The 13,342-nt window shown below is 36.2% G+C and overlaps 1 protein-coding gene across 1 annotated transcript in view; it reads right to left on the bottom strand.

Annotated features, from left to right (window-relative positions):
* PRKN (parkin RBR E3 ubiquitin protein ligase) overlaps positions 1-13,342 on the bottom strand; it is a 683,347-nt gene that overhangs the window by 53,896 nt on the left and 616,109 nt on the right. The window lies entirely within an intron of this gene.

Here is a 13,342-nt window from a genome sequence, read left to right as displayed (position 1 = left end):
GCCTCAACATCTCTTGAAGAATTCTGAAACATTTTATGTCTAAGTGAAGGTAGCAAACAAATTACTCTCAGTTAAGTTTGGAATTTCAAATGGTAGATTTTCATAGAGGATTTACAGGCAAGTGGCAAAAACTCACCATCATTCTAAAGGGTTGTTGTCAGTAGCTACGAATCCACTTCTTTCAAATTAAATGTCTTGAGATAGGCTAAAACCACGAGTGTGCTTTGCACTCACTGTAGTCTTGTATGGTTGAATCAGGCAGCGTTTCTTAAGCATCATGAACTTTGGCCTCAACACAATTTAGAACAGACACTTTCTTCTTCTTTCTCCTTTTGAATCAAATGTATCAAAAGCATCTAAGACTTTCTCAAAGCAATCTAGCCATTTTTTTTTTCCCCAAATGAAGAAACATTTAACGCTAAGTTGTTAGCAGCTGACATGTCAAGAATGTTAAAACAGAAAACCCTCACACTTTCACTAGCAGCTCTAAGAAAAGCTGATAAATAACATAGCTGGAGGGATGGGGTGGAGCAGACAGACCCAGCGTGACTCTATCTGGTCTAACAGATGGGGCTCCATATCACTAGATGCTTCTGCTGTTCAGCAATGGTTCTGAAAGAGTGTGCTTCTTACTGCAGCCTTGAAGTCCTTTAATTTACTGTGAGTTTTTAAGTGTGTTCAATTATTGATGCCTTTGCTTGCTTACATATACTTTTGTAATTCTGAAGGGCTGTCTTTTCGTTTCCAACAGCTGCTTTTCTAGCCAGAAGCTCAAAACGCACCATAATAATAATAATAATAATAATAATAATAATACTCTGAAGATCCACCTTAACACATACTTCTTTTTCAAAAACTGAAAAACACTATGAAATTACCTCTCATGCTGTTTAGTCATTAAAGCCTCCTACCACAACTAGTGCCCTCAAAAGGTGAAAAACAGAAGGGAGTCATTCTGTGGTTCTGGCATTCTTCCTATATCCCTTAAATATATTATGCTCTTGTTTGTCCTCAGAATATAAAGTGATGATTGCAGGGTTGTAGGTATCTGTTGATCTGAAGGGCACCAGTTAGAGATGAATACATTCTTTCGCTCAAACTCCTGGCTGAGCACCATTCTCTTTACAGTTGCTGAGTATATCCCAACTCTTTTTCATGCTTTTGAGAGCCTCAACAATCCCGGGCTACTCACTTTATGCTAAAAATATTTTCCTTCTTCATCTTCACAAACACGATGCAGAATAGTTCTGAAGTGGTTGTTAAAATAAGTCATCAGCAGGACAATAAACTGAGCTTCTCATTTCTTCCCACCAGAGTCAACCCTCCTGACTGTATTCTTTTTCAGAGGTGCAGCTGGTGGCACAAGGACATTACTATTCCTGCCATCTTCCCTTTCAAAGTGGTAAGACAGATTTCATCTAATAAATAAACTTTTCTCCTGGAAAGGCTGATGGAAAGGGTTTCACAAAAACCCTTGTATGTTGAAAGACCTACTCATTATATCATCATTTGTTTTTTCTTATTAAATATTGAATAGACATTTAATTGCTGCAACTGCTACTAGAAGGATTTGCAGTTTACCCTGAAGAGACAACCTCCCTCATTTCAGAATAGAGCCTATAGAGTTTAAAAAATATATCTATTAACTCATACATATACTGAGCTGAAATCTGTAAGGAGAAGTAAGAATTTCCTAAACAAGAAGACATCTCAGTTTCTGCAGCTCCCTTTTTAAGGCTTCCTTCTTGGTTAATTGGTGAAGTCCACAGGAAAACTTTATAGGCTTTGAAATGTGTTTGGGAGATCAGTTACTGGTATTGTTGACAGATTAACTGACAATTAATAGAGTTCTACTATACTGTAAGGTTCTTAAGAAGGCACTTTAAGCTTAACTTGACCTAATTGAATGTACCTACTTAAAATACATATATATCATTCCACAAAACTTTTTTTAAAGTATATTTGAGTCAGGGAGCTATTTTATTTACATTCCATTTTTTAATCTAACCTCTCCGTGGCACTGCAAGCTCAACATAAAACACTCTCAATGTCTCCTGAGTTGTTCAGAATGCCTAAGTAGAAAACTGTTTTCTTTGTCTCTTTATCGCAATAACATCTTGAAAAAATTATGATATGTCTATATAGTTTAGCAAAAGAAGTACTTGGTGGGGGTAGCAGGGACTCAATTGTTATTTCCAGCTAATGCTTCCTCTAGATACAATCCCACCATTTTGATAGGAACAATGTTATCCTATCTAGAATAACCTATCGTGCCCTCAGCATTACAGCTGGGAAATTAAACTTTTTCTTCGGCTGGAATCTAAACAGATGTGATCTAGGTTGTCTAGGTATTACACACAGAAATAAAACATAGTATTGTACAACAGCCTATTACGGAGATAAAGTGGTGCAATCCTGATAAAGTTATAGAAAGGGAAAAGAAACATTATTTCACTGTGAGAGTGTTCTGTGGATAACAAGCAACAAAGCAACATTTATTTTGTGTGCTAATAATTAATGGGCAGCACAGACTGCAGTTTTGTATTTTTCTGGTCTATGTCATTTCTCTAACTGTCCTTTTTCTTTACTGTGCAATGAACTCCTTCACGGAAAGCAGTTTCTTTTTTAACTAAGTTTGGCTTCTAGCATATAATTCTCCTTAAAAACTCATATTCTGATCAGCTCAAATAGTAATTTTGAAAAGGTGCTGCAGTTGTGTTAAAGATGGCTACATGGTACAGCCCTCATCTAACCTGCTCCTTGAATAACCCATACATTTGAAAGTACTAGGACTTGGAAAGGAACTCCTGGCCAAGCTATGTTTCCAGAAAAGCATAAGAAGGGAGGCACAGAAAGGGAGGAAGTTCTGGGAAACCAGAATCACGTCTGTTTCATTTTTTTTTTCCTAGTTCTTAGTTTTAGGAGATAGCACATGGGCTGATAGTATAACTGTATGGATTTTTGTTGAATATAATACTCCAGACTGATTTAAGACTTAGATTAAGATTTAGACTGATATGTTCTTAAAAGATGTTTTAAAACAGGTATTTCAAAATATTACCTGGTGGATTTTATAAATAGTCTTAAGTATGTATACTTTTCTCTGTTGTTTCACTAGGGCCGGCTTGCAAAATAGATTGAGTGAGATGGCTTTATATTTTCAGATCTAAGGATAAATTCACAGTTGCAGGAGAAATCCCAAGCATTCAGGTAAATGCAAACAAGATAATCAGAAACAAAATAAAACAAAACAAAAGTCTGAATATGAAATGTGGGAGAAGATGCCCCAGGAATGAAAGGCAAATACTTGAGCCTGGAGGGACCAACCAGAGAGGGTGTCCCTTCTCACACTGACAATCCTGACCCATGCTGAGGGGCTGCCTGATCTTGAGCTCAGTGTAAGACCGCACACTCACAGACAGCATTTGGCAACCCCAGCATTCCCATCTGAATTAATAACAGCAACAACAGTTTCTGTCTTCTGTGTAGGTTGCTCCAAGAGTAATGTCTCCTGCTTATTTCCATGGAAACTACAACAGAAACAAAGAGCACAATAATACTATTGGACAAAGCAAATCCTCAGTTACTAAATGCCATTTTTCAATACACTCACTACCATTAGCTATGCATTTTTACCAGCGATGAACAACAGCCTGCATGTCACGCATAAAAATCTGTACCAGTGGAGGTGACCCACTGTTGCCACTGCTGAAATGCCTCTCTGTGCTTACATCCACTGTTAGGTCTCCATAAACATTCAGCAGGCATCCATGGATGCCATTTTTTCTGCACAGAGGAATTCAGTGCCACATGTTTGCTTTATCCACACTCCCACATCAGATCCATTTTGTCAGATTGCCCCTCTGCTGCCATCTGTCACACAGCAGCAACATATAATGGAATAGTGGCAGGAAGATTCAACTTCTACTGCCATACCATCAACGTCCATCTCTGATGTTGTAGGCCAATAGAATAAAACAGGAGGCACTGCTTTACAGAGCAGCCCTTGTACATGCAATTAAAAGAGAAATATATCAAGATCAAAGATAAAAAGCCTTCACAAACTCAGTGGACTTTACATACATTTTAATCTCCACTTTAAGACAGATTAAATGAGGCATAGGGTATCTAAGACTCGATTTTTAAATAGGGGCACCTGAAACCAATGAACATTTGTCTCAACATTTGTATTTCAGGGCTATGTGAATTAGTATTTCCTAGGAGAGGATGTTCCTGCAATTAAGTCTGTCTGGAACACTGAATATCTGCTTTTTGTTTCTATTTTTCTTACAGACTTTGTCTCACAATGGTATTATTGTGAGGAATGTTTCTCTATGCTAAGGTGACAAATGCTACCAAGAAGCTACTGAGAAATATCTACTTATCATAATAGTGAGTAATAGTCTATTATTTTTCATGTCAACATTTGGATTTTAGTGACTATTTTAGACACTCAAGTGAAAATATGTCACTTAGATATTTGTCACATTTATATATTGACTGTAATACCACAGTCCACAACCCTTACACCAGGCCTTAGTCTTACAAGCTCTACACTTACTTTTCAATACTATTACTCTTGATCTACAAGTTCAAGATTTGCAAGTTTACAGAAACACAGAAGAGAAGAATAAATATGAGTTCCTGATTTTAAAATAATAAATTATTCAATTAAAGTAAAAACAAAAAACAAACAATAAGTTAGATAGTATAGATTGGTATTCATGTATTCGGAAAGAATATGATAGGTATGCAATTTTATTCTTCTTTTGCCGAAGCTGTCAAAATGGACAAAAATATATAACTATATTCATTTTATCCCCAGGCAGCTCTAACTGCAAAATGAAAAAGAAATTACGTATGGTAATAAGTATCAAAGAAATGCTACCATAAAAAACTACCTATTTATATTAAAATCCTTTTTTGATCTGGAAAGGAAGTAATAGAAAACCCAGCAAAAACAGTTTAGAAACTTATGCACGACTTGAAAATACTTGTCACGTAAGCTCCGATCCATCTATTACTAGAGGTCGGCAGTGAAAAAGAAAACAGATTCCCAGAAGCCCCAGAGAAAAATGTTCTTGAAACAGCAAGGTCACACAGCGGTGTGTGCTCAGAAAACAGAGGTCTATCACATCAAAGAGTGACAATGTGTGTACTGTTTAAACCTTAAAGAGGGTGCTGGCTATTGGTAAGCCTCAGCATCGGAGTAGTAAACTTTTCCCATCCAGATACATCTTGGCAGCATTCTCATTTGTCCACGCATGTTACAGCCAAATCGAATTCCTTCCTTAGCTTGGCTGGTTCAGCTTTATCTTCATGGGAAGTAGCATAATTTTAGGGGTAAACCAATTTGCCAAGCAAGGTAAAAAAGTGTATCATGAAACAGAACAAATTAAAAACAAAGAAAAAAAAAAAACTCTGCTGTATCTATGTTACCGTTTAAGTCTTACTGAAATCTTCATGCCAATTTGCTGTTCAGAGTGAATTAAATGGAACATCTCAGCAAAATCATGAGAAAGCAATTCTTTAATTTAGAAGGGGGAAACAGAAAATATGAAACATATTTCTTTATCATTCATAATAGCGTAGCGTAAGCATAAATGGACTTAATCTTTGTGTACTTAATCAAAGGCTGGGTGCAGCTTCCTTCACTGGAAATTACTGAGCTGCTGTGCAGGGATCAGCATGGCCTTGGCTTGCTGTCTCAATGGTTCTGCTCCTGTGTTCAGACACACATGTCCATACCGACAGTGCAAACTTCTCAGTAACATATTAAAGATGAGGATCCTGGTTTACAACTCTTTATCAAATCTGTATGTCTCTATCAAATGAACAGAAACTACGTAGAACAGAAACTACGACTCAGTTACTTTTTATATAACACATGAAATGGAAAAAAACCCTACAGATATTTGATTGGAATAAACACTTTCTGTGCAATGACGCTTACTGTTGCATCCTCTTTAAAAGTTTTGATGAAATTTCAGGACTCCTCCAGCCTTAGTAAGTCCCAAAGCAAACAATTTCTATTTCCAGAGAGGAAAATGGGAAGAGATGTTGAACTATCTTCACACTTACATAACCTTTCACTTTTCCATGGCACAGACTCTTGATCCACTTTCCAGGTAAATATGTATCACTTATTGCCCACATCACCCCTGCTAAGCCAACTGTCGTGCACAGAAGCCAACTGGCTGCTCTGAATCAATTCTTTGGAGAGACAGAACACATGAAAGCAAAATCTTTTTATTGATCAGCCCCTTAATGATCATTTATGGTTTAATATGGCAACTAAATATTCCTATTCATCTTATTTCTGTATTACAAATTAGAAATATTAGAAATATTTCTACTGGTACTTGATTCATACTAATATTACCACCACTGCTGCATACTGAACTGCCTTATTTTGATGAATCCTGCATTAAGAAGTGTTTTTTTTTTTAAAAAATTCTCTTAGACAACCATTAATAACATAAAATGAAGTAACTCTATTACAGATGTATGTAAAATTAGACCTGAATATACTGACATCTGTAGTAGGTGGCTAACATGTAGTTAGCATGGCAGTGTATAAAGCATGACACTGTCTTATTATCCTAAGTAATAAAACAAAATTAATGCACTGTATCTCTTTATACAATCACACAGAAAATCAGATCTTAATCCTGCTTTCTTCATGGTGCAACAGGTTCTCACTTATTAGTGCTTCTATTCTAATTCTTCCACGTTTGGTGGATTGCACTCTGTTAATACCGTACTGCTTATTTAAGATTCTCTCCTATAAAAAAGCCATTCACTCAATGTTCTCACATTGTACAAAATGTAATGTAAACTTCCCCTCACTTTCACCATCATACAAGTCTTTTCCCCAAGCTATTTCTCAGCTTGCTTTCTTCTGAGCCTTCATTAAATCCTTATCATAGTCTTTCTCCTTCTTGCTGCCATGTTTCTCATTTTCCTCCAGAACCTTCTTCTTGTCTCTTTTTATAGCTTGTGCTGAAAACTGAATTTCCACTTCTGGCTCCCTTTTCCTGCTGGGACCTCAGATTTTGCTGACTCCTCCTCAAAACTAATGTCCTTCCTTTGCTCTCTAGAAAATCTCCAGTTACACCTTTAGCCTGTGCAATCTCTGGAGCAATCTCCTCACCTTTTTAAACTTTTTTGCTAATAGTTGTAAAGACTTTGTCTTTAACCCCATTTTCTTCTCTGTAATACGTTTTTGGGATGATTAAATCCATAGACATATATTTAGTGTGTCAATTCATAGATCTTCTCTGCTGCATACCTGTCTCTGCCAACCATACTACATTTCTGATACAATTTTGACGTTTGCTTATGGATTTGTAGTCTTGTAATAAAATTAAATACAATGTATATTTAAATTAGAACATGTTATTTTTCTGTCTTACCATGTCTTTTCACTAATGTGGGCAAGAGAACTATCTTGAGATGTGTAACTTGATATCATTCATTTTTACATCTTTCATTTCTTCGTGATGCTTTGAAGTGTTTTTCTCATCCATACATGTATTTGGAGATATCTGAGGAGAGCTGTGTTGGCATGTATTCTTATAAATTAAAATATCCTTTTTCCTGCTTCTATTCAGATTGCTGCTGCAGAGATCATTCACCTAACCAGTACCTTTAAGTGTGTCACTCTGCCTCTGCATCCTCCTTTACCTCTTTATTTTTTACCCTACTTAGCAAAAGCTTCTTGTCATCTCTTTCAAAACCTTTCACAGACTATTCTTTCTTTACATACCTGTTGTCCTTCACCAATGCAGATCTCTGGTTCTCATTCCTACCTGTGCATTGTGATAATGTCAGCCTCAATCATCCAATCGTCTTTTTGCTTTCTATCTTAGTGCCCTTCCAGCTCACAAAAGCTCCCTATAAATAGCCGCAAGGAATTTCTTTCTCCAGTTTCACATCATTGACAGTAAAGCACTGGCTTTCTTTAGTGTCTGCTTAGCAAAAATAATTGAGAAAAATTAGGACACTCATCTACTGAGACTCCTGCTTCTTGTCCTCTCATAGTTTTTCCCATGTATTCACACTTCTCCATCTCAAGCTGTTGTCTTGTGTCTTATTCTTTTTACTTGTTTTCCTTTGTTACCATCTCTCTCATTCTTGAAGTGGAATTTGTTCTTTGGCTAATGCATATGAATTGGATGGCCGAAAACAACTGCATGTGTCTGAATACAGGTGTGACTTGGTATACATAAGATCAGAGGAAGAGCAGAAATAGATTAATGAAGTTAACAGTTTCAGACTCAGTATATCTACTTATATTTGTAACATGTTGTTTCCCATTTTAAACTAATTTCAAAATAACTTAAAACTGTAACTGTTCCAGAAACATTTAACTATTAAAAAGCATAAATAAAAAACCCAACAAACCAACCAAAACATACCATTCTCTTCCCCATCCTGCTGAAGATAGAAAGTGAATATTAGCAGCTATTCAATAGGGATTTATTCCAGTAGTACTGCCTTGGCAATTGCCTGTCACTATCATTAGGAAGCCTATAGGAATCACTGTTTAAAATCTATAGCTGTATACTTAGAAAAGTCAAAAGCTTTCCAAAGCACATTGACATACTCTGGTTTTCTGCCCAAAATGACAGTGACAAGATGCCTAGGATGCTTTCTGATCAAACAACAGAACAGAAAGCACACAACTCTATAATTAGGTCTAAATCCTTTGGCTGAATGAAAGGCTGTTATGGAGACTGAAAATGGAGTTTGGAAATCCACATCTCTACATTGTCAGTGCTACACATTATAACCAAGAACATTAGGGAGTCTATTATACAGAGGCAACCACACGCCCACACAATAAAAGCTGTGTGCTCATGTTGTCTTTCCTTAGAAAAGCTTTCTGGAAAAAATAATAATAATAAAAACATAAAGAGCAATTTTGAGACAGGATTTCAAAGACTGCAAAATCATTATCTGACACAGGGAGAACTATCATATGGAAAATGACCACCTTCAGTATTACCTTGACTGTTTGGAAAGCTTTATAGAAAAATGAGAAACGTTTTTTCCTTATTACTAACCTTTCAAAAAATTTTTGTATGTGCAGTATCATTGTACTAGTAAATGCAGCACTTAGCTTCACAGCGAGCCAGACACTGCGATGCCCAGGTGATAAACACCATCACCCATCCCAGGAAGTCCTGTGAGCCTGACTGACTGTAAGGAACTTCTGACAGCGTCTTCAGAATTTTGAAATGTCCTTTCACTTTCATCATCTTTTTGAGAAAGGAAGACTGAAACATTAATAAGTAAGTAAAAAGAGATGGAAAACAACTTTTCAGTACAAAAGCACTAGTCAGTGAGACATTACCTAGTCACACTTCCTACTGCATTTCAGATCCTGGCATGTTACTATGTATTCTTCTCCTGCATTTGACTTAAATCGTGTAGACAAGATTTAATGACAGGAAACACATAGAATAGGACTGTTTTGGCTTAAGTGAGGGCTTTGCCCCTTTCTAATTCAAGTTGCAGTTTCTCAGTAAGTTGTTCTCACAAAGCACTGCGACAAGCCATACTGACATTTCAGTACTGGCCCAGGTTTTGGAGCCATGAAGACTGAACAAATACCAGAAATAAAAAAGGGGAAAGAATAGAACATCAGACCTGTTAGAGTTCTGCAAACTCTTTTTTTTTTTTTTTTTTTTTTTTTTTTTTTTGGTGGTATGAGACTACACCTTATTAATTTACATCACATAACCTTTGGAAAATTATTTACAGTCCAGCTGTCTCATTTACCTATAGGGTAGAAGCTACTGAGAAGGTAGAATGTCAGCCTCTTTCTGTGAAGAAAGCTAAATTACATAAATGATGAGTCAAAGATAAACTTACAAATTTAGGGTCTTAAACCACTCCCTATTTTAGTAGACCTTTTACTCGCAATAATAAGATGTCAGGAAAAAACAAAAACAACAACAAAAAAAGGATAAGAGTGGTATCCATGCTGGAGTTGGCTAACCACTTCTGATTCTCATTTTCACGAACTGCTATTAGTTTAAATTTAGGTAACCTAATGTATCACTTCTTTCTTCAGGAAACAGTAGGCTGCTTTTCAGGGAGTGAAAGGAAGATGCTGAGAGCAAGGGAGAGTTTGGGACACTGCAGCACAGGGCAGGCTTCACTGTAAACATTCTCTTCTTCTGTTCAGATATCTGAATGGTTCAAAGTTCAGCTGGTACGGACTTCTTAAAAGGACATTGCTTCTGAGCTTTTTAAAGAAACCCAAGTCCCTTCTAGTGTTTCTGGAAAAAATGATAAATATTTTAGATATTTTAATATGGAAAGTTGCATGCTGCTTAGCAGGTCTGAGATTTCAACACCAACCTGCACTTATAGAGATCTTGTAAGATATTTGTAAGATGTGAGTGAGCTGGTGTAAACTGATATAGATGTTTTGTTTTCAAGAAGCAAAGCCAATTTACATCAACTGGGAATTCTAAATACAGCTGGTAAAGCATTTTTGGATCTTTGATACATAATTAATAAATAATGATATTCATTCAGCAAATAGTTTCTCTCGATAATTAATAACTGAAACATTTACTAATTCTTCATCTGTAGAGGAAAACTGTTTTCAGTTCTATACTTAATATACAACTGGTTTGAAACAAAACATATTTCTCCTTGAATAAACATCTTAATTAGTATTTGCTAAGTCTCTTTGAAAAATCATTTTAAGATGCTCTGATAAACAGGATCTAGGAGAGGAAATTAAGGCTCTAAATGATAGATACTTTTTAATATAATTTGTCCTCTTTCTACTCATGTGTACCTCTCTATGATTGTATGGTTGTTGACATTTTGCATGAGACATGGCAAGGTCAGGGTGAGCGCTGCTTTATGCAATTCAATAGAAAGACCATGTGACACCACTTTCTCATTCAGTTCACAGGAAAACCCAAGCTGCCTAGTGAGTACAAATAAAATGCAGAGCACCAGACCTGAACAGGTTTGCTGGCTCCAGAACGGGAATACTGGTTTTAAAATCAGGAACAAGATGCAAAAGTATACATCTCTTAATTCACAGCATTGAAAGAGAAAAAAAGGGGCAGTCTCTGTGAGATAGCAATGTGTAAAGTACTGTGAAAAGTGCATTCTTGCTGAATGAATCAAATCATAAGCAAGGCTGAACTTCTCTCACAATTAATTACCTATATGAACCAAATGGGAGATATATGCATTTTTACTTTATCACAGATGCTGCAGCTACACATTAACCAAACACAGACTTATTTTAAGACTATGATTTAGCCATTTATTTATTTTCCAGTCCCCATCATAGAGTAGAAATTCTTATCTGTTTTGCATGCATCAGATAATGTAGCATATGCTTTCCTATTACTGAATGGCTAATGTCTTTCTAAATTAGTCTGAAGGCCTAAGGCAAGGACTGGATGGTTAATACTTTTGACCAGTCATTAAAGTGTCTCTCAGTGGAAAGAAAAACAACTTAGCCAAATGGTAGTCCGGTATTACATTAGCAGTCTATCCAACTGCTACCCCAAAGTTTTCATCTAATAAATTGCTTTTCTATAAAATTCTGACAAGGAGGTGGGAAACCCTCTTTTACCTTGTAGCAAACATTAGAAACATCGTGAAATCTGAACTATGCTCTAAGTACTGCTGTAGTGAGACCTGCAGTAAAAATATATAAAAGATAGTAATATTTTCTGTAGAAGTAAACTAAAATAACCTCCTGCAAAACAAAACAAACAAACAAACAAACAAACAGCACAACAAGCAAGCACAACTACCTCAAAGCAAACAAACAAACAAAAGTACCAAAAAACCTCTCCAACATTCTTGTTCAACAGAAAAAGGTCATAACCATATTTCCCTTCACTTTTTTCTCCTCTGGAGAAGCATTCTTTGGTAGTGCAATGTGATATGAAGAGATTAGAAAAGTCCAGCATTGGTTCAAGAGATACAACATCCACAATAGTCATGTTCCAAAGGGGTTATTTAAGACCAGTTTTAGTCTGTCTTTGGACTGAATACTCACTGGAAGCAGGAATGCATTATATGAACTCTTGGACCTCATTGTTCAGTTTAATTTCTTGTGGAAAAAAGGCCAGTTGATGTGCCCTGAGATCATGCTACACTGTGAATCCAAGTGCAATGAGCTGAAATAATTGAGAAATTTGCTTCAAAAGGGCTCTTCTGAGATGAAAACTCAAAGGCCAACACACATTCTAGTACTCTGTGATATTGTGAATATTTAACAAATTCATTTCCAATCTGAAGTTTGTAATTATTTAATGCAAATAAGAATTATCTTCCTCCTATTCCTTCACACTCTTAGCATGCTGTCACTTTGCAAAAAGTTTTGAATTGGCCAACTATTGAACTAAATGAAAGAAAAGGCATATTTTTATATCAGTAAGGTATTTTAAACATTTACTTTTTAAAATCTTTCTGATACGAAAAAAAAAAATAGATGAAGACTTGGAAAACTATGTTTGCCTGGAGCATCCTGAAATATGAAAGGAAAACATCTTAATTGGTACCTTCTGATTCATGGTTAAATCTGAGTTTTCAAATAGCCCTTCATCTACATGAGCTAAGGGATCTAAATTATGGCTGCATGATTCAGCTTGTCTTTGGTGCACTCAGTGCTGCCTAGAACACCTGGACAGCTATGAAAGGCTATCTGGTAGTACAGAAACCATCTCAAATTTAGTAATTGAACACATTCACAAACATATGTTTCCCTTATTGCATGGTGATTACTCATAAAACAGGAACTGATGCCATAGACTAATGAGATCAAAGCATCATCACCTAACTACCTAAACTGTACCCAGCTCCTATGTTTAAAGCTTCTGAACTTAGAGCTAACTTCTAGGTCTACGTCCATTGATTTCGGCTAGATTTAAGGATTAGGGCCTTTAGCTTAATTCCTATCAGTTGCAATCAATTCATTGCTGACATTCTGTTTAACAGTTTTTATATGAGAAACTGGTATTTCAAGTGCTCTGCTAAAATGAGAAGGCTGTAATGGAACACATATTGTGCAGACCTTGTGTGAAATGGCTTGTACACTGCACTCTGCAAGGTGTCCAGCAATGGGCCACATCACTTACTTCAGAAGAGAGAAGAAACTTCCCATAATTGACTTCTCTATGGCTGTGGTCAGTTGATATTCTGCCTGGTATATTTTGTGTTTGGGCCTCTGATACCATTGTTTAATCTTTCTAGAAATTTTTGAAAGTAATCACAGAGAGAACTTTCATGATGCTAGCATTTTCTTTATAGAAAATGTGCAATCCTTTTGGTTACAGGGGCAGATGAATTA

The sequence above is a fragment of the Phasianus colchicus genome, chromosome 2 (genome assembly GCF_987193195.1).
Source record: "Phasianus colchicus chromosome 2, bPhaCol1.hap1.1, whole genome shotgun sequence".
Taxonomy (NCBI): Eukaryota; Metazoa; Chordata; class Aves; order Galliformes; family Phasianidae; genus Phasianus; species Phasianus colchicus.
This window is presented reverse-complemented; position numbering and strand designations above follow the sequence as displayed.